This window comes from Cebus imitator, unplaced genomic scaffold, assembly GCF_001604975.1.
Source record: "Cebus imitator isolate Cc_AM_T3 unplaced genomic scaffold, Cebus_imitator-1.0 Scaffold47, whole genome shotgun sequence".
Lineage (NCBI taxonomy): Eukaryota > Metazoa > Chordata > Mammalia > Primates > Cebidae > Cebus > Cebus imitator.
The window spans coordinates 5,834,728-5,857,750 of record NW_016107362.1 but is presented as its reverse complement, the minus strand read 5'-3'; the positions used below and the strand labels follow the sequence as shown (position 1 = coordinate 5,857,750).

Genomic DNA, 23,023 nt, shown 5'->3' with positions numbered 1-23,023 from the left:
ATATGTGGAAATTAAACAACACACTCTTTTTCATTTCTTTTTGTTGTTGTTGTTGTTTTCTAATATAAAACAACAGATATGAGTTAGTGTTCTTGGGAAATGTTGGGAAACCTTTCACATGTTTCAACATTTATTATTAGAAATTATCCCATAGCAAAACTGCTTGGTTTGTATTCCATTCAACACGAGACTTGTGTTAAAACAATATCAAGGTCCCAGCATTGTACTCCAGCTCTTCAATGCAGCTGCCATCATCCTACAAGCACCCATCACCAGCACCCTCATAACTGTTTAAATAACACAGCCATGAGTGACAAGAAGAAAAAAGTTAGATTCCACCTTGCATGTACTGTCAGCTCAACTTGTAGGCCCCATAAGAAAACAGTATCTTACTGGGGAGGGATATGTGCTTTCTCATCTACCCACAGGCAATGCCAGGGCACTTTACAGGCAAGAAAAAGCCCAGAGTAAGGCTGAGGAACAACATAGATAGACTAACCAATAAGAAAGAGAAAATATTCAAGTATTAATGAAATTGTAAAAAGGACACACTAAACTTAAAGAGATAAAAATAATCATAAAATTATCTATGAACAACTCTATGCTAAAATTTAGATATGTTGTATAAACTGGACAAATTCTAAGAACTATATGAATTAGCAAAATGAATCAAGAAAAAATATAAAATCTTATCAAGTAAAGAGATTAATAATCAAAACTACCACTCCAGGAAACAATAAAACAGCAACAAAATCCTCTAACCAATAATACATCTTCCAAAGTTTTAAAGTTGAATCAATACAATTTTTTTCAAACTCAAAAAAAAAAAAAAAAAAAAAAAAAAAAAAAAAAAAAAAAAAAAAAAAAAAAAAAAAAAAAAAAAGAAAAAAAAAAAAAAAAAAAAAAAAAAAAAAAAAAAAGAGAGAACAAAAGGAAGAAAAGAAAAAGAAAACACAGAACAATATCTTTAACAAAAATAGATGGGAAAAATCTTCAGCAAAATACTAATGAGCAAAATCCAGCAATACGTAAAACAGTATAATATGCTGTAACCAGGCAGGATTTATCTCAGGAATGCAAAACTGTTTCAACATCTGGAAGTCAATTAATGTAATATTCTACATTAGTAGAATTAAAAACAGAACCAATAAATCATCTCAATAAATATAGAAAAAAAAATTACAAAATCCAATGACATTTAATGATAAAAACACTTAGGAAATCATCAACAGAAGGGAACTTCCTCAGTCTGATAATGGGCTTCTGGGAAAACCCAAAACTAATATCAAACTTAATGGTAAGAGGCAAAATATTTTTGCCTAATATCAATAACAAGACAAGTCTATCTTTTCTGGACTTGTCTAATTAACATTGTACTAGAAGTTTCAGTTAGGATTAGGACAATTAGGCCAGAAAATAAAATAAATTCCAAATTGAAAAGGAAAAGGAAAACTATCTCTATTTGCAGATTACATGATCTTGTACTCCAATAATCCACCAAAAACATAGAACTTAAGAAAGCTACTGGAAGGAGTGGCTGTGGATACAGCTTCAGCAGACTTAAATGTTCCTGTGTGCTGGCTCTAAAGAACATCGGCTCTCCTAGAACAGTGATCGTACTCTGATAAGGGACAGGCTGCTTCCTCAAGTGGGTCCCTGACCACCAAGCTTCCTGACTGAGAGACAACTTCCAGCAGTGGTTGACAGACACCTCATACAGAAGAGCTCCACCTAGCATCTGGTGGGTACCCCTGTGGGAAGAAGTTTCCAGAGGAAAGAACAGGCAGCAATCTTTGCTATTCTGCAGCCTCTGCTGGTGATACTCAGGAAAAGAGGGTCTGGAGTGGACCTCCAGCAAACTCTAGCAGACCTGCAGCAGAGGGGACTGTTAGAAGAAAAACTAACGAACAGAAAGGATTAATATTAACATCAATAAAAAGGACGTCCAAACAAAAACTCCCATCCAAAGGTCACCAACATCAAAGGTCACTAACATCAAAGGCAGGTAAATTCGTGAAGATGAGGAAAAGCCAATGGAAAAAGGCTGAATATTCCAAAAAAATCCAGATTGCCTCTTCTCCTGCAAAGAATGACAACTCCTTGCCAGCAAGGGAGCAAAACTTGACAGAATCAGAGTTTGACATATTGACAGAAGTAGGCTTCAGAAGGGGAGTAATAACAAACTCCTCTGAGCTAAAGGAGCATGTTCTAACCCAATGCAAGGAAGCTAAGAACCCTGAGAAAAGGTCAGAGGAATTGCAAACTAAAATAACCAGTTCAGAGAAGAAAATAAATGACCTGATGGAGCTGAGGAACACAACATGAGAACTTCATGAAGCATATACAAGTATTAATAGCTGAATTGATCAAGCTGAAAGAAGGATATCAGGGATTGAAGATCAACTTAATGAAATAAAGTGTGAAGACAAGATTAGAGAACAAAGAAAAAGAACAAACAAAGCCTCTAAGAAAGATGGTAGTATGTGAAAAGACCAAACCTGGGTTTGATTGGTGTATCTGAAAGCGAAAGAGAGAATGGAGCCAAGTTGGAAAACATTCTTCAGGATATTACCCAGGAGAACTTCCCCAACCTAGCAAGACAAGACACTATTCAAATTCAGGAAATACAGAGAATACCACAAAGATACTCCTCAAAAAGAGCAACCCCAAGACACATAATTGTCAGGTTCGCCAAGGTTGAAATGAAAGAAAAAGTGCTAAGGGCAGCCAGAGAGAAAGGGCGGGTTACCAACAAAGGGAAGCCCATCAGACTAACAGGAGACCTCTCTGCAAAAATCCTCCAAGCCAGATGAGAGTCGAGTCCAATATTCAACATTCTTAAAGAAAATAATTTTCAACCCAGAATTTTGTAACTAGCCAAACTAAGCTTCATAAGCAAAGGAGAAATAAGTTCCTTTACAGACAAGCAAATGCTGAGAGATTTTGTCACCACTAGGCCTGTCTTTCAAGAGCTCCTGAAGGAAGCATTAAATATGGAAAGAGAAAACTGGTACCAGCCAGTGCAAAAACAGACCAAATTGTAAAGACCATCGACACTATGAAGAAACTGCATTAACTTATGGGCAAAATAACCAGCTAGCATAATTATGATGAGATCAAATTCACACATAGCAGTATTAACCTTAAATGTAAATGGACTAAATGCCCCAATTAAAAGACACAGAATGGCTAATTGCATAGAGTCAAGACTCATTGGTGTGCTGTATTCAGGAGACACATCTCACATTCAAAGACACACATAGACTCAAAATAAAGGGAAGGAGGAATATTTATCAAGCAAATGGAAAGGAAAAAAGCAGGGATTGCAATCCTAGTCTCTTGGATAAAACAGGCTTTAAACCAACAAAGATAAAAAAAGACAAAGAAGGACATAGCATAATGATAAAGGGAACAACATAACAAGAAGAGTTAACTATTCTAAATATACATGCACCCAATGAAAGAGCACCCAGATTCATAAAACAAGTTCTTATAGACATACAAAGAGACTTAGACTCCCACATAATCATAGTGGGAGACTTTAACACCCCATTGTCAATATTAGATTAATGAGACAGAAAATTAACAAGCATATTCAGGACTTGATCTTAGCTCTGGTCCAAGTGGACCTAATAGACATCTACAGAACTCTCCACTCCAAATCAACAGAATATATATTCTTCTCAGCACCACGTTGCACTTAATCTAACATTGACCACATAATTGGAAATAAAACACTCCTCAGCAAATGCAAAAAACAGAAATCATAACAGTCTCTCAGACCACAATGCAATCAAATTAGAACTCAGAATTAAGAAACTCACTCAAAACCACACAACTACATAAAAACTGAACAACTTGCTCCTGAATGACTACTGGGTAAATAACAAAATTATGGAAGAGATAAAGAAGTTCTTTGAAACCAATGAGAACAAAGACACTATGTACTGGAATCTCTGGAACACAGATAAAGCGGTGTTTAGAGAGAAATTTACACCATTATGCACACAGGAGAAAGCAGGAAAAACCTAAAATTGACACCCTAACATCACAATTAAAATAACTAGAGAAGAGCAAACAAATTCAAAAGCTAGCAGAAGTCAAGAAATAACTAAGATCAGGGGAGAACTGAAGGAGATAGAGACACGAAATCCCCTTCAAAAAATCAGTGAATCCAGGAGCTAGTTTTTTTTTTTTTTTTTAGATTAACAAAATAGACTGCTAGCCAAACTAATAAAGAAGAAAAGAGAGACAAATCAAATAGACACAATAAAAAATAATAAAGGGAATATCAGCACTGATCCCACAGAAAAACAAATTACCAACAGAGAAAACTATAAACACCTCTATGCAAATAAACTAGAAAATCTAGAAGAAAGGTTAAATTCCTAGACACATACACCGTCCCAAGAGTAAATCAGGAAGAAGTCATATCCCTTAATAGACCAATAACAAGTTCTGAAATTGAGATGGTAATTAATAGCCTACCAACCAAAAAAAGCCCAGGACCAGATGGATTAATAGCTGAATTCTGCCAGAGGTACAAAAAGAAACTGGTACTGTTCCTTCTGAACTATTCCAGACAATGGAAAAAGAGGGACTCCTCGCTAACTCATTTTATGAGACTAGCATCATCCTGATACCAAAACCTGGCAGAGACGCACACACAAAAGAAAATTTCATGTCAATAACCCTGATAAACATTGATGTGAAAATCCTCAATAAAATACTTGCAAACTAAATCCAGCAGGACATCAAAAATCTTATTCACCACGATCAAGTTGGCTTCACCCCTGTGGTACAAGGTTGACTCAACATACGCAAATCAATAAACATAATCCATCACATAAATAGAACCAGTGGAAAAAAAACACATGATAATCTCAATAGATGCAGAAAAGTTCTTCAATAAAATTCAACACCCCTTCCTACTAAAAACTCTCAGTTGATCATATCTCAAAATAATAAGAGCAATTTATGACAAATCCACAGCCAATATCATACTGAATGGGCCAAAGCTGAAAGCATTCCCTTTGAAAACTGGCACAGACAAGGATGCCCTCTCTCACCACTCCTATTCAACACAGTATTGGAAGTTCTGGCCAGAGAAATCAGCCAAGACAAAGAAATAAAGTGTATGCAATTTGGAAAAGAGGAAGTCAAATTGTTTCTATTTGCAGACAACATGATTGTATATTTTGAAAACTCCATCGTCTAAGCCCAAAATCTCCTTAAACTGATAAGCAACTTCAGCAAAGTATCTGTATACAAAATCAATGTGCAAAAATCACAAGCATTCATATACACCAATAATAGAGATCCAAATCATAAGTGAACTCCCATTCACAATTGCTACATAGAGAATAAAATGCCTAGGAATACAACTAACAAAGATGTAAAGAACCTCTTCTAGGAGAACTGCAAACCACTGCTCCAGGAAATAAGAGAGGACACAAACTAATGGAAAAACATGCCATGCTCCTGGATAAGAAGAATCAATATCGTGAAAATGGCCAAACCGTCCAAGTAATTTATACATTCAATGCTATTCCATCAAGCTACCATTGACTTCAGATAATTAGAAAAAAAACTACTTTAAATTTTGTATACAACCAAAAAAAGAGCCCGCTTAGCCAAGATAATCCCAAGTAAAAAGAACAAAGTGGGAGGCATCACATTACCAGACTTCAAACTATGCTACAAGCCTACAGTAATCAAAACAGCATGGTTCTGGTAGCAAAACAGAGATATAGACCAATGGAACAGAACAGAGGCCTTAGAAATAACATCACATATGTACAACCATCTGATTTTTGACAAACCTGACAAGAACAAGCAATGGGGAAATGATTCCCTATTTTATAAATGGTGTTGGGAAAACTGGCTAGCCATATGCAGAAAACTAAAACTAGACCTCATCCAAATTAACTCAATGGATTAAAAACGTAAACATAAGACCTTATACCATAACAACCCTAGAAGAAAACCAAGGGAATACTATTCATGACACAGTCATGGGCAAAGACTTTATGACTAAAACACCAAAAGCAATGGCAACCAATAACCAATTTGTCAAAAAGTCAAATGAGATCTAATTAATCTAATAACCAATTTGTCAAAAAGTCAAATGGGATCTAATTAATCTAAAGAGCTTCTGAACAGCATAAGAAACTTTCATGAGAGTGAACAGGCAACCTGCAGAACAGGAAATAATTTTTGCTATCTCTCCATCTGACAAAGGGCTAATATCCAGAATCTACAAGGAAGATAAATTTACAAGAAAAAAAGAAACCATCAAAAAGTGAGTGAAAGATATGAACAAAAGAAGACATTTATGTGACCAACAAACATATGAAAAGAGGTAATCATCACTGTTTGTTAGAGAAATGGAAATCAAAACCTCATTGAGATGCCATCTCATGGCAGTTAGAGTGGCGATCTTTAAAAAGTCAGGAAACAAGAGATGTTGTAAAGGATGTAGAGAAATAAGAATGCTTTTACACTATTTGGTGGGAGTGTAAATTAGTTCCACCATTGTGGAAGATAGTGTGGTAATTCCTCAAGGATCTAGAACCAGAAATATCATTTGACCCAGCAATCCCATTACTGAGTATACACCCAAAGGATTATAAATCATTCTATAAAGACACATGCACATGTATTTTATTGCAGCACTATTCACAATAGCAAAGAGTTGGAACCAACCCAAATGCCCATGAATGATAGATTGGATTAAAAAATGCGGCACATATACACTGTGGAATACTATGCAGCCATAAAAAGGATGAATTTATGTCCTTTGCAGGGACATGGATGAAGCTGTAAACGATCATTTTCAGAAAGCTAACACAGGAACAGAAAACCAAACACTGCGTGTTCTCACTCATACGTGGGAGCTGAACAATGAGAAAACATGGACACAGGGACGGAAACATCACACTCTGGGGCCTGCCAGCAGTTGGGTGGGTAGGGGAGAGATTGCATTAGGAGAAATACCTAATGTAGAAGACGGGTTGATGGGTGCAGCAAACCGCCATGGCATGTATATACATATGTAACAAAGCTTCACGTTCTGCACATGTATTCTGGAACTTAAAGTATAATAAAGAAAAAAAATTAAAGCAGTCCAGCATAGTGGCACACACTTGTAGTCTTATATTTGGGAGGCTGAGGAGGGATGATTGCTTGAGCCCAGGAGTTTGAGGATGCAATAAGCTATGATCATGCCACTATATTTCAGCCTGGGCAACAGAACAAGACTATACATCTTGAAAATGGAATAAAATAAAATTTCAAAAGTCTGTATATAGAATTTAAGATACTGTTGATTAATTTATTTAACACTAGTCTAGATCTATTTTTTTTTCAATAATCCTTTATTCTGGCATCAGTACCACAAATTCCTGCTAGTATATATCACCCTGTTTGCCTTTCTTCTTTCCTTACCCACCCTGGTCTCTGTAATTGATCGCCTGAACCACTCCAATACAGCACTCAGATTCCCTTGTAGCTAACCTTCCTATTCACACAGTCCATAAAACACTAACGCTGGTTTAATACCACACTTGATTTATCTCTAATAACATGCTTTTGCTTAGCTTCACTTCTCCCATCTATTTTCTTCTTGTCTCAATGGTAAATAATAGCTTCTTTCTGCTCACAAAATCCATGTGTGTCTTTAGTCTGATTACCTCTTACCTCTCCTAAGATGACTCTTCAAATCATTCTCTTTTTTCGGTATTTTTGACTTATCTTTCTCTAAAACATCCTTTGTTCCATTATGTGACTACATGGACATATTTCCTACTCAATGGGAAAGAAACATCTTTTGATATCACATGCCCTATCTAATTTTTCTCCTTTACACTTTCTTGATAAGTTCATTTTCTTATCTCCTAGTCATACTTAGGCTACTGCAATCTGCCTTTTTGATCCTTCACCATCCTTCTAAAATTACTCTAGCTAAAGTCATTCATGACTCCTCAGTAGCAGTGGATGGAAGAACAGAGAGAACATGGTGGTTTTAATAAATTTAAAACAGCAATACTTGTTAAATAATGGAATTTGGATTTTGAGAGCTTGCAAAGAGTCATGACAAATTCCCACTGGTCTAGATCTTAAAAATAATGCCTATTTGGAGTTGTCTTTAAATTAGCAGACATCTGCTCCTTTTCCTTCCTAAATTATGAAAAAACATTAATTTTCTTTTAAGGACAGGAATCCACAGCTAAAATGAATTCCTGACTATTACGCATAAAATATTATATGGGGTTAGTGAAAGTCATCTTTATTTGTTCTTGATGCATTCAAAGCTTTTTAAATAATAATTAATTTTGATGTTAATATTATTTTCTCTTTCGTATCAGTTATAAAGAAGTTAATACTCAAGCCTTTTTTTTTCCAAATCAAATATGACATTTCTGGGTTTGTAGACTAGAAATTTGGGCTATTGAGAAGGCTATCAGGAAGGAATGACAAAAGTGGAATTCTACAAATGGAGGCTTCTTGCCTGTAAAACCACAAAGCTGTACTCAAATCCCTAGATAACAGAGTGCTGGGTTTAAAAAAAAAAGAAAAATGAAGACATCTGACAGAAGGTTGTGATAGCATCATTAATTACATTTTAATTGGAAGATTTTTGTCTATACAATTTCAGTTATTATTAATATATGCAATTTTGTATCTGTCACACTGCTATTTGCTTTCTTTTGTTTAACATACATTTTTCTCTTTTATCTGCTTCTTTTGGATCAATCAAATATATCCACCTTTTCATTTCCCTGAATTGTTAGCTACGAATACTTTCACTATTCTTTTATTAGTTATCCTAGCTATCATCATCAGAACCCTTTACTGATTAGCATGTAACAATTATTCCTTCTACTTCTCCTCTAATAATGCTGAAATAATGTAACATTTAAAGGACATTTATACTCTCTACCTGGAATTATGTTTTATGTATCTTTCATCCAAAAATCTGTATTCATCTGACATGATGGATCATTCAGTTAAAGACTTTATACCAACAGATTTTGAAAAGTTATAGCACTCTTTAAATAACATTTTAAATATCATTTTCACATAATGTAATACTGCATATATACAATTTCAGGTAAAATAAATTAACGAATTATCTCAAAACAACAGTTTCTAGGCAAAGAATATTACATTGAAAAATATTCAAACATTTTTTCACAAGAGCAAAATGGAAAAAAAATGGTAAATATCTTGTTAATGACTCTTCAATTTGTTGCATTCATTAGCCATGTTTCAACAAAGTAACATGATAATCTTTATTTTGCCCTAGAAGTTTTTTTTATGCTATATTTAAGATTCAAGTGTAGTTTTAGGACAAGATAACCATGAGACCCCAATATGTCAGTGGAATATTGAAAAATATGAGATGAATGATTGAGTATTTAAATTGTGTGTGCTTTAAATGATCTAAAACACACACATTGATGTATGATATGAACATAATGAGTAAAGTTTTATCTGCTTATTCTGAAAGCAAAGAAAAATATAAGCATGTATTCTGATTCTGGTATTGAATACATGATTAAATGAAGAAACTCATGACTCTCTCCCAACTTTAAAGGAATGACTGTCACTAATCCTTTCTCTCTCAACCTCCATCCACTATCAAGTCTTCTCTTTCTCCCACATCAAGTAAAATAAAACTTATTGTTTTATTTCATTCATATATTGAATGAAATAAATACATTATTTATTTACACATTTTGAATAGTTTAATTAAGTTGTTTTTATTTCATTGATTTTTCTGTATATAAATATTGTTTGAGTATCTATCTTTGCCTGGGAATTAATGCATAAGAGAGTTTGTCCACTATAATCAACAGCAATGCTTCTCACTAAAAGGCTTCTAATGTTAGCACAAGGTTTTCAGAGGAAAGCAATTAAAGCTGTTAATTGAGAGTTATATTTTTAACACATTGGTATTATTGTTTTACTCAGTCCATATATTATTAATTTATTTACAGTGTCTGTTATTCTTCATTTATTTTCAACAATGAATTATCTCAGTTTGTGTGAAAACGTACTTACTGAGTCATTGTGCTTAGTAATATTTTCATTTGGTATGTAATTACACATTAATGAATTTTAAGCTCTTTGAATATATTATTTCATTTCCCATGGTTTCCATTATTCCTACTGAGAAGCCAGACCTAAGTCATATTATTGCTTCTTTCATGTTTAAGTGCCTCCCTCCTTCCCTCCCTACCTCCATTCCTCCCTCCTTCCCTCCCTACCTCCATTCCTCCCTCCCTCCCATTCCTCCTCCTTCCCTCCTTTTGTCCCTTCCTTCTTTCCTTCCTTCCTTCCTTTCTACCCTCCCTTCCTTCCTTCTCTTTTCTCCCTCTTTCCTTCCTGTTTTTCATCTCCTCCTCTTTTTTCTCCTTCTATTACTTGCATTATTTCTAGCTGCTTATTAGATTTTTATTTTCTGTATTGTCCTCAGTGGTCTTATGTAGTTTTTGTTGTTGTTGTTGTTGTTATTTTCTTTAAGTTCCAAGAACGTCTCAAATCTGATATTATTTTTCAACAGTTTTTGATGATTCCTCAAATTAGGATACCCTTTCAAATAATGTTTGTTCCCATTACTCTCTTCTTTCTCTCTGAAACGAAAATTTTATGTTTGTTTTTGACTTTTTCTGTAATCTCACACGTTTAATACATTTTTACATATTTTTCACTTCTGTCTCCCCTCTTCAATTTAGTTTACACAGTCACTACAGATTGATATTTGTATATCTCTTTGTCTATTTCTTTCTTTAGTGGAGGCTAATTTGCTGTGAAATTCACCCATTAGACTGTCAATTTCAGATACATAATTTTTAAGTTCTAATACGTCTATCTGATTTGTTGCTATCTATTCCAACTTTATGGTAAAATCTTCATTTTTTAGCTGTTTTTTCCATATTTTGGTCTATTTTCTTGAATATATTAATCATAGACATTTAAAGCCTTTTCAATCCAACTATGATATCTGAATAATTTTAAACTATTTTTTCTTGGGGCCTGATTTTGTCATAGTTCTTAGTCATAAGAAACTATAATATCTCATGGCATTTTTGCTCTCTTTTGTTCCTTCGTGTAGCATGGTTGTATAAAAATATAAAGGCCTCAAATAGTGTCATATTCTTCCAGAGAAAATATCATTTTCTCTTCATTAGGCTTCATAGAGTGGTAGCTGATAATCCAGCCAGTGGCTATGCTGACTCTCAGATGGGTTGCAGCCCTGGCACTGCTACTCTACCTCTGGGTTTCTACTACGTCTCAGGTTTTTTTCAAATAAGAATCTTTCGTGTTTTTTATGGCCCGTGTAAATTTTGTTTTATAAAACTGAAAATAACTCTGCTCTGCTTTCAGTGTCTTTTCACTTAGGATTTTAGTTTCCTGCTCAAGTTTTGAAGCCTCAAATTTCAGCAGATGTCCTAGGGAAAGAAAAAAAAAAAAAAAATAAAAAAAAAAAAAAAAAAATTTCCAAAGGAAAAAAAAAAAAAAAAAAAAGGCTATGACTATGTCATGTATCCCTTAAAACCTCTGTTGGTTTTCTGTTCCCAGCTGTGTCATCTTGGTTTCTCTGACTCCTGTCCTTGCCTATTCTCTGAAATACCCAGAGGGCAGTATCAGCTGCTGAGTTCCTATTATCTTTCCATGGTTCACACTTCTTTGTAGTTTCAGCTGAATCCTAATCTGTCTTCTCTCAAAATGATCATTTATTTGATTTATCTGGCTTTTCTCATAGACTTCAGTAGAAATGCTGACTTGCTGAAGCATCTATACTCCACTCAGAAGCAAAACTGTATATAATTACTTATTGGATTAACAGACATTTTTAGAGCAACTATGTGAGAGAAGTTATACTGGAGATATCATATATATATATATATATATATATATGAATGTGTGTGAGCATACATACTAGTTTGTAATAATAAAACATTATGGATGGTACAATTACATCATTCAATTAATGAGAAAGAAGCACAGAATTGTTAAAGGCTCTTCTGCTATCAGACAACCATATTGGAGAACTTAACTCATTCTTAAATTTATGGTTGACAAGCTGTTAAATTAATGTATTCACTTTAAGAGCTTGGCACTAGAAACATTTGCTGTAACATTGAGGTTAACTATGTGTTCGATGAGGCTAGAGGAGAAAATAATGCCTTATATATCTCCTCCAAAGTATACTACTATTTTTAAAAGATCATGGGGAGGAAGGAAGTACCTTACAAATTTCCAAGAAATAGAAACAATTTAATTTAAAAAATTAAACATTTCATTTTGAATGAAAAAAATTCAATTCTGTTTAAATATGAAAATTTTCTGTAAAGGGTAAAATTTAAATAAAAACATTATTTAGAGAATGGATTCACTCTACTGCAATGAATTTAATTTTTAATGTTTTTACATCTTTCCTTTTGCACACAGTTACACTTTAAATTTTAGCAAATATAATCAGCCCTCCTGTAAACATTCAAAATTTTAAAAAATATTTTGGAGGACACCGTTATTATTTCCTAACACTGACATTTTTAAGCATAGTTAACATATATTTTAACTACCTTCTGCTGTGTGAAACTGATGATGAGATTAGATTTTACTGTGAAAATGTTCCATTTAAAAATCTCAAAATTTTTCACACATTCTATTTATTAAAATCATTTTTGTTATTTTAAAGAAAATGCTAATCGCACTTCCTCTTCCTCAAAAAGCCCACAAAGTGATAAAATAAATTTGGGTTCTGTCATATTGCAATGCTTTTAGCTAGAAAGCATTACTCTTATTGTCCTTGTCTAATCCGAGAAAGTTATATTTACTCAGCTTTTAAATACAATGGAAACTTAACAGAAGATTACTGAGAACCAAGGGCATTTCCCTGATTATTTTCAGTAAATTAGAAACATCAAGAAAGTATTTTTTGCGAATATACGTTAATCATATTTTGAAGAGTTTGTTCCATTCTCTTGTCATGTTAAGCAGAATAAGTTATAATTTATTTCTGAGTATTGAAGAACTTGTATAACTGAGATCATAAAACATACCTAATAGACAAAAATAATATTTTTCAAATGCTTATTATGTGCCTGAAAATGTCAGTTACTATTCAAATATCATTTAGCATGTGAAGAAACTAATAGAACTGATGTAAGTGAATTAACTAAATTCATTAGTCTATTAGATAGGGAGCTGGGATTGGACCTAGCCATCTGAGTTTAGCAGACATATTTCCAGTCACAATTACAGTATTCTGTCTATAGCACACCTTCTTACAGAATGAAGAACTCTGACAGGAGATAAGCTAGTATAAATCAAATACTGTGTGTATTTTTTTATTGGGAGAACTGCTGGAGACTGCTGTTCAGGTATTTGGCAAACACAGGGATCATTTATTTTATAATAGTTTTAATATAAGTTCAAAGGTACACATGCAGGTTGTTGCTATGTAAGTAATCTTGTGTATATATTATTTCATAACTCAGGTGTTAAGTCTATTACTCATTAGTTATTTTTCCTTATCCTCTCCCTCCTCCCACTCTCCACCCTCAAGTAGGTCCCGGTGTCTATAGTTCTCTGTATGTTCAAGGACTCTCTCTTATCACTTAGCTCCCATTTATAAGTGAGAATATGTAGTATTTGTTTTTCTTTTTCTGTGTTAGTTCGAAAAGAATAATGATCTCTAGATCCATTCATGTTCCTACAAAGACAGGGTCTCATTCCTTATTATGGCTACATACTATTCCACTACGTATATGTATCACATTTTCTTTATCCAGGCTACCATTGATGGGCACTTAGGTTGGTTCCATGTTTTTGCTATTGTGAATAGTGCTGCAATGAACATACATGTGCATGTCTCTTTATGATAGAATAATTTTTATTCCTTTGGGTGTATACCCAGTAATAAAATTACTGGTTTAAATGCTGGTTCTGTTTTTAGGTCTTTAAGGAATTGCCACACTGTCTTCCACAATAACTGAACTAATTTATACTCCCCCTAGCAGTGTTCCATTTTCACTGCAATCTCACCAGCCTATGTTTATATTTTGACTTTTTAATAATAGTCATTCTGACTGGTATGAAACGGTATCTCATTGTGGTTTGGGTTTGCATTTATCTAAAAATCAGTGATGTTGAGCTTGCTTTCATATAGTTGTTGGCTACATGTATGTCTTCTTTTAAAAGAGTCTGTTCATATCTTTTGCTCACTTTTTAATGGTGTTGTGTTTTGCTTGTAACTTTAAGTTTCTTATAGATTATGGATATTAGACCTTTGTCACATGCATACTTTGCAAATATTTTCTCCCATTCTGTAGGTTGTCTGTTTACTCCGTAGATAGTTTATTTTGCTGTGCAGGGTCTCTTTATGAGATCCCATTTTCCAACTTTTAATTTAGTTACATTTGTTTTTGGCATCTTCTCATGAAATCTTTGCTTATCCCTATGCCCAGAATGATATTGCTTATGTTGTCTCCCAGGGTTTTTGTAGTTTGGGGTTTTATGGTTTAAGTCATTAATCTATCTTGAGTTGATTTTGTATGTGATATAAGGAAGAAGTACAGTTTCAATCTTCTGCATATGGCTAGCCAGTTATCCCATCCAGCACCAATTATTGAATAGGATGTCCTTTCTCCATTGCTTGTTTTTGTCAACTTTGTCAAAGATCAGATGATTTTAGGTATGTGGCCTTATTACTGGGTTCTCTATTCTGTTCTATTGGTCTATGTGTCAGTTTTAGTACAAGTACCATGGTGTTTCGGTTACTGTAGCCCTGTAGTATAGTTTGAGGTCAGGTAACATGATTCCTCCAGCTTTGTTCTTGCTTAGGAATGTGTTGGCTAATGGGTTCCTTTATGGTTCCACATAAATTTTAACATATATTTTTCTAGTTATTTGAAAACATTATTGGTAGTTTGATAGGAATAACACTGAATCTCTAAAATGCTTTGGGTGCTATGACCATTTTAACAATATTAATTCTTCTTATTAAGAGCAAGGAATGTTCTTCAATTTGTTTGTATCATTTCTGATTTACTTGAGTGCTGTTTTGTAATTCTTTTTGTAGAGATCTTTCACTTTCCTGGTTAGCTGTATTCCTAGGTATTTTCTTCTTTTTGTGGTAACTATGAATGGGATGGTGTTCCTGATTTGGCTCTTGGCTTGACTGTTATTGGTATACAGGAAAGCTAGTGATATTTGTACATTAATTTTGTATCCTAAGACTTCACTGAAGTTGTTTATCAGCTTAAAAAAGCTTTTGGTCTAAGATAGCAGGGTTTTCTAGATGTAGAATTAGGTTGCCTGTAAGCAGAAATAGTTTAATTTCCTCACTTCCTATTAGGATGCTCATTATTTCTTTCTCTTTTCCGAACAGCTCTGGCCAGGACGTCCAATAGTATATTGAATAGGAGCGGTGAGAAAGGGAATCCTTGACTTGGACTGGTTTCCAAAGGGAATGCTTCCAGCCTTTGCCCATACAGTATAACACTGGCTGTGGGTTCGTCACACATGGCTCTTATTATTTTGAGATATGTTCCTTTGTTATCTAATTTATTGAGAATTTTCAACATGAAGGGGTATTGTTTTCCATTGAAAGCCTTTTCTGCATCTATCGAGATGAGAATGTGGTTTTAGTCTTTAGTTCTGTTTATGTGATGTATCACAATTGTTGATTTGTATATGTTGAAGCAACCTTGCATCTCATGGATAAAACATGCTTAATTATGATTAGTAAGCTTTTTGATGTGCTGCTGGATTCAATTTGCCATTATTGAAACACGGACATCGTAACACCAAATCACAAAATAATAAAGCTGTTTTACCTTTTTCCAGGGAGGGTTGGATGAATGATGAATTGTCATTGAATAATAAATATAATAGAAAAACAGTACACAATTTCTTCTGGAAATTTTCAGGTGCCAATTTACTCATTCTTTTAGAGCCGGAATTGGTGAAGGGGCAGAAAAAGACAAAGAATATTGGAATATTTTTTACCCTCCCATCGAGGACAAAGAATGCTTTCTTTCCCCCAAATTCACTATGATGTTACCCCACTATACATACACATAGCTATATATAGTTAAAAATTTGAAATGCATAGACAAGTTAGGGTATTTTCTAGAAGTTTACTAATTCTTCTTTGATTAAGGAAGCTAAGATAGGAAAATCATGTTTCTTTTCTGAAATTATTAATCTGATTTTGTTGTTCACAAGCTCATATTATAAAGCAAAACTTATTACTTATTGCTCTAGTAGCATCCACATAATTTTAAGTAATATGTACTCCATATAATTTTTTAAATGCTAGTATTGATTATTTATTTTCATAGTTCTGCTAATAACTATGGCTTTTACATTCCTCTCTTTTTCTCAGTTGATAAAATCACAGTCTCTAGGCCCAGTTGCTTGCATGTCAATTTGGCATAGTTATAAAATTGCATGAGGTATTTCCTAAAGCATCATCTCATAATATCTCATCTGTTTTTCACTCATTATCAAAACCAAAAAATGCAATTTTAGTCGGTTATTGATCACTAATTGGAGTAAATAATATTGTCCTAAAGTCAATAAATATAAATATTATGTTCCTAATTTGATGATGTTTTATGTACAAACCACAGCCATCATATACTTGGATTTCAGAATCTCAAGTCTTATGATTTAGCAGCATTACAGCACAGTTAACAGTACACTCCAATTGTCATAATGAAGTATAATCATCAACACACAATGCGTGATTCAATTTTGGGGGTTCATAAAATGATTTTTTAGGTTAATCGCATGCCAAAACAGGTAAAATTACTGATAAATTTATGTAAATTATAAATGTACGCCGACCTGAGCAGTCATAATTTGTTAACATTGGCATGAACTTTCACATGAGAAGGAATTAGACTAGCAGATGCAAAGAACTGCCAACTATGATTCTAACTGAAATCTCTCTCTTTCAGTCACGATGAGTGACATGAGAGCCATAAACAGTTTGAGGCTTAATCATCACAAAGAATTTAGTCTTTAATTTGAATTGCCTGGCTTTGGCTCATTTATAGCATTTCTTGCTAATTGAATTTCTTAACAGAAACATACACAAGAAGGTTGCAAGTAAGAGGATTGACAAGTATACCTGTCCTGAAAAAGAGTGATATGCCACCAAGGCAATACTCAGTAAAAGTAATTCACTGGAGAAGTCATGAAAAGATTCTTTCATAACCTGGGCATCACATGTACACTCCTAAGATACAAGTATGTCTTGAAGAAGTCAGAATCTGTTCATTATTATTATTATTATTATTACAACTACAGTTGTTATTGTGACAAGAAAATATTTTTTATCAGTAGAAAAACAACAAAATATGAACTCAATTATTTTGAGAAAACATGTGCCTTTCCTTTAAGACATTCTTCTTCCCTCAGATGGATTGCTATAATAGTCTTCTAGCTGACGACCTCACTTTTTCCAATACTCATTTTTTTTTTCTGCCTTTGAAAATAACTTCATGAGAACATGATCTTTGGAATAATCATAGGTATCTTTGTCCTTGAAGGTTGTTATAGGTTGGATTTACTGGAAAGCCGACACTAAGATAGAGATTAATAGGTAGAAAAAATAATTGGGAAATAATCTCCAAAATAATACCTTAAGGAAGGTGAAGAACAGTGATTGGTTGGATGGAGAATTGGGCTGCAGTTCTATGGCAAAAAGACCTCAGCTCTGAAACTGACATGGCACTCAGAGATGTCTGTAGTTGGGGCTGTTACTTAATAACATGCATCAGCTAGTAATGGGTTTAGGTCTTCTCTGAAAGACAGCATAACCTTGGGTGCAATGGCTTTTCAGCCCACCTCAGTAAATCCCTTGTCTTAATGCTGCAACTGATAAAGAATATTTTCTTCTTCTACTACCCATTCTAGATGCCTTTTCAGTCTCAGCAACTGTGCTGATCTGGGTGGCTTACCTGGTGCAATAACCAAGAACTTCATCTCGAAGTTGTCTGTACTACTGATCACTGTGCTGTCCTCAGCCTGTGGCAACTGAGTTTGTGAAATTATATCAAAATTGGGCCATGAAATCCCAAGAGATACTGAAGTGAATCATCTAAATGCCCAATATTGTTCCGCCCTAATCATATTCTTTAACAGCAGTCTTACTTCCTCCTAATAATCAGGGCTAATTATTCTTTCCAAAATGAAAACAACTTCTTGCCTGCCAGTCCCTTGGGATGGTCCAGTCCAAAGTGCCCAGATGGCTGCCATAGCTTAACATTCAATAGGTCTCTTGCTATTAAACCAGGTGGAAAATTTCTCCCTTTGAGAGCGAGGCTGCCTTCCATACAACCTTGCACTCACTATGTTAATTGTGCTCACCTGACTTTTGACAGTCACGTACCACCTCCTATCTTCTATGTTTGGAGGAATTTCTCATACATATTGCTATGAGGAAGGCCAGTTCCGTAATATAATTTCTTACCTTCAGCCCTGGTCTAGAGAAGGTAGTCACACATGAGATTCTCAGTGATGTTGATGTCGTTCTCAACAGTACATTCTTTATTGCTTTGCTAAAATTGTCCTCCATCTCCTCCAGGGAAAATATTTCGTTGGCCTATTTTCCAACATTACATAGCATATGCAATCTGGCACGCCCACTTCTCTGAGTCTTTTGTTCCCTTTTTATCTTTCTGCCACAGTAGTTCTGGCATCTTCAGTTCACTTATTTTAGCCCATAAAATTTTCCACGATTCTAGGAGACATCTAAATACTATGTTTTTTCATTTCCCAAAATTCTTGCCAGGATATTAAATTTTGAGTTCCAGAGAAAGAAAAGAGAAGTTCTCATACTGATAAACTCTCCCTTTCCCAACCTCATCTTCAACCCCCTTGCACTGCCCATTTAATTCAGAAGCATCAGAAAATAACCCCAAATGTCTTGTACTCCTGGCTTCTTCTGTTAAAGGTAAGCAATATATTGTGCTTTCTTCAGGGTATAGTATGTTTCCTTCCTTTTCTTCTCTTAGTTTTAGCACTTCCCCGACTGCTTTAACCTTAGAAAGGTGTGTAAAGGATAGAGGGGAGATAGAAACAGTTTGTGGGGGCAGGGACACCAACTGTCCTGCATCGTCTTCAACTAAGGGAGAATACCCTGATCTTCGTGGATATAGGTAGGCTACTTCTGCGGGATTGGGAGAATCTGGAGAGGGTTCAAAGTTTTTAAGTGCATCAACTCACCTGTTCCAATCACATATCACAGGTTCTCATTCTTTCCTACTTAAGATTCTGACCTTGACATAGCAGAACTGTCCAAGAGCTTTAACACGCTTATGACTAAATATTGGGGCTCAGTTTTCCCATCCTGCTGATTGTGGGAGATATGTCCCTTTGGACGTGACCAAGTATATCCTCTGGCTTCCACAGTACATTTTTAATTAACATATTAGCCTTCCATTATATTTATCTAAAACACCAAGTGCTCTGAGCTAAGTAAAACAAACAAACAAAAAAATCCAATTCCTTTACTTTACAATTGCTCTCTAACCATATTTTAATCCACCTTACACTATACTTGCCAATGCAATTTATTTCACCAGTATAATATCTCAGTTCTTGTTTGATGAATATTTTAACAACTGCATTGCTCTCCTATGTCTAGGGATGTGGTCATCATTGCTTATCAGCTGGAGAACAATTCCACTGTGAAAATCCATTATAACACCTTCCTTCAGGGATTCTTGGTTGCTGGGGAAATTTCTCAAATAACTATCTTTATTCAGACTATATATTCCAGAACCCTGTTAAAGAAAATAGCTTTGGGAGATAGAGATATAGTCTTCCTCTGGAGCTAAGGATGGATGGTTAACAATCCAGTATAGTAAACATAATGTCTTCCTCTGGCAAAGCTTAGGCAGACTAATCATCCATTATAAATTTGAGATATCTCAAGTTTGAGATCTTTAACTATGATACACCTCACTGTGAGCACAATATATCGCGGGTTAATTCATTGTGTAGCCCTGTGGGAATTGAGCTCAGGAAACAAGCACAAAATGTTGATAACTGGCTATTGTTTATTGCTCTGAGCAATAAACTGCCCTTTGTGTCTGCCTACTAGGCTTATGTCTTCTGCTGATGTCCATAAACCTTTGAGGGCTAAATTGCTGTATTGTCTGTAGGATAAAAATCACTGAACCTTCACAGTTCTAAACACTGGAACCAACAGTTAATGTTTGGCTCCTCAGACTGAACTTTAGTTCAGGCTCTGAGATAGTCAGTGATCTTTACTGTCTATCAATGTCATTTTCAAATAATTAGCACATCTGATCTCCATGGAAATGTACATATGAATTTTAATTTTTTTGCTTTATTTAAATTCAATACAAAGTATATTTTCATTCTATTTGAGTATTATTACTTAGTGTGTAGTCTTTTACTCATTTGCTTGTGTCATCTTTAAAACTCATAGAAACAGACATTTATAGGATAATCAAATTACAAGTCTGCTTTCATGTCTAGATTTTTGCCTGGCAACCCTGTGCACAACATCAACCCACCCTTCCTTCCTTCCTTCCTTCCTTCCTTCCTTCCTTCCTTCCTTCCTTCCTCCTTCTTTCCTTCTTCCTTCCTTCCCTCCTTCCTTCCTTTCCTCCCTCCTTCTTTCCCTCCCTCCTTCTTTCCTTTTCTTTCTTTTTTCTTTAATTTTCTCTCCATAAACATAAACCAACTTTTTAATGCTTCCATTGAAGCTACAATGATTTAATAAATAACAAAAGGATTTTGTAATATCAATGACACTTTAAAAATCTCTCCCTTAATTGTTAATTTTAATGTTGATAATGAATGCATTTGTTAAAGATAAAATTATAAGTTTGTGAGAAGCAGATGAATATAATAGGAAAAATCTGTTTTGCAACTATGACAGAAGGCAAAAGCATTAAAAATTAAGGGAGACATCTTTGGAAAAATAGTTGTGCTTAATTTAACTTGTATTATAGGAAATAATGCTCATACATATTATGTTTTTATTCTCTAGATGAGAGAAACAAATTATTCAGCACTAGTCACAAACACAATATTTTAATTCTAAATCTTTGCAATATACTTAAAAAATAAAATATACTTTATTAATCATTATATTAGAAATTATATATCTGGGCTCAAATATCCCAAGTTCCAAGAAGTACTGTGACAAAAACTATTGAATATATCAAATATCCAAGAGATTGTTATTAATGCTGACATTGTATATATAAACTAGGATTTTTTTCACTCTTACACCCAAGATTTTAATACAGGTGTCAACACCAACACTGAATGAATTGTATGTAGTATTTGCCAGCTAATGTCACAACTTCCACATCAGTCAGTAAAAGTTTATCCTATTATAGTTTCATATTAGGATATTGGCATATGATTTTTTTAAACTTATACTTTATTACTCTTTAGCATGAGGCCAACAGTTTTTTAAATGCTATACTAGATTTAATAAGATAATTTGTGTTGCATTACTATTTCTTCTAACTAGCTAAGAACATTGTACTGTTCTTAGCTAAGTTTATATAGACACTTGGACAGCATTTCCAGGTTGCTGCTGGTAGAGCACCCCTTCATAGTTCAAGGTCAGCTAGCGTATATCATTTTCCCCCCCTAGGATTTGACTATAATTTCATATTTTTTGAAAATGATACAACGTAGCCATTGTGTCATGTTCTTTGCAACACCCATATCTTTTTCGTAATGTATATTTCTAAGTAACTGTAGTTTACCTTATTTTTTCTATAGGGATCATATTAACCTTTTTTTTTTTAAGAAAAATAGAGTGCAGTTATAACTGCACCATCCATCTGCCCCTCTAGATAGAACAAAAAATTCAAACTTACAACAATACATAACACAATTTTATTGGGAATATATTCAGATTATGCATTAAAATCAACACTGAAGATCAAGACATTTTCTTTTCTCTTTTCTGCAGTTTACTTCTTTTAAGATAACTTACTAACAGTACTTCAGTATTCTTAGGGTATATCATGGTAAATAAGCAGAATATAAGATGCTAGATTTCTCAGCAGAGAAAATGGTAATTGCCAGTTGTGATAGAGGCAGGCATCTAGTCCTAGCCCTAAGAATGGCACTCTCCTAACAGAAAAAGCTAAGGCAAATTTTTCATTAGAAACTATAAACAACAGAAAGACTGTAGTCACTTTCTTTTCTTCTATTTCGTGATCATTTAGCCCAGGGAATTTGTCATGACTGACTGGCATTGTCTGGGCTAGCAATGGCATCTACAGGAGCCACCGTAACAGCATGCAAACCTTGCGTCCTGGATCTTCGTGATTTTCTAAGAATGAGGGCTGCTTACAAAATAGCTCTCAAGTGAGGCCATTTGCTTCTTATTTTTAATGCCTCTAACAACCATGATGATGGAATGGATGTGAAAACAGATGAAAACTAGAAATAAAAGACTGTAATATACATTTTTACAAAATATTTGTCCTTTTCTTTCCATTGATTTTGTTAAATTAAAGCATCTTTAATCTTCGTCCTCCTGTCCCTGACAATTACTGCAGCAGTACAAGATAGAGAGATCTTTAAAGCATAACCAAGGAGGGATACAATGACCCAAAATAGTAACAGCCTAAGTGTTTTCATTAATTCACTTTTTAAAATTATTATCTAAATTTTCTATTCCATGGAATTGTTACAATAGGTAGCTAGTCAGGCATGAGCAAGGCATGAGAGGGCTGCCCCTAACCTTGTACCAAGAATGCCAGGCAACCATCAGGTAATGGTCAGGTGGTTGTTAACTGCCTTTCTAAAATAATAATTGGTTGCAGCCAGCTCTAGGGAAAAGCAGTCTCCCAATGGCTAAGAAATTTTGAAGCTGATCAGCAGTTTCCTGATAAGATCTCAGGAGTTGGGCTAGTGGGCTCAAGCATGCCCATTGAGAGACAAAATGGCAGAGTTTAACAAGTATATGACCTCCTAGAGACATTCAACTGGTAAG

The 23,023-nt window shown here is 34.4% G+C and overlaps 1 non-coding gene across 1 annotated transcript; it reads right to left on the bottom strand.

Annotated features, from left to right (window-relative positions):
* Positions 1-348: 348 nt before the first annotated feature.
* LOC119471023 lies at positions 349-482 on the bottom strand. Its single transcript, XR_005200013.1, has one exon. It is a non-coding gene; the product is annotated as a small nucleolar RNA SNORA49 (small nucleolar RNA).
* Positions 483-23,023: the final 22,541 nt, after the last annotated feature.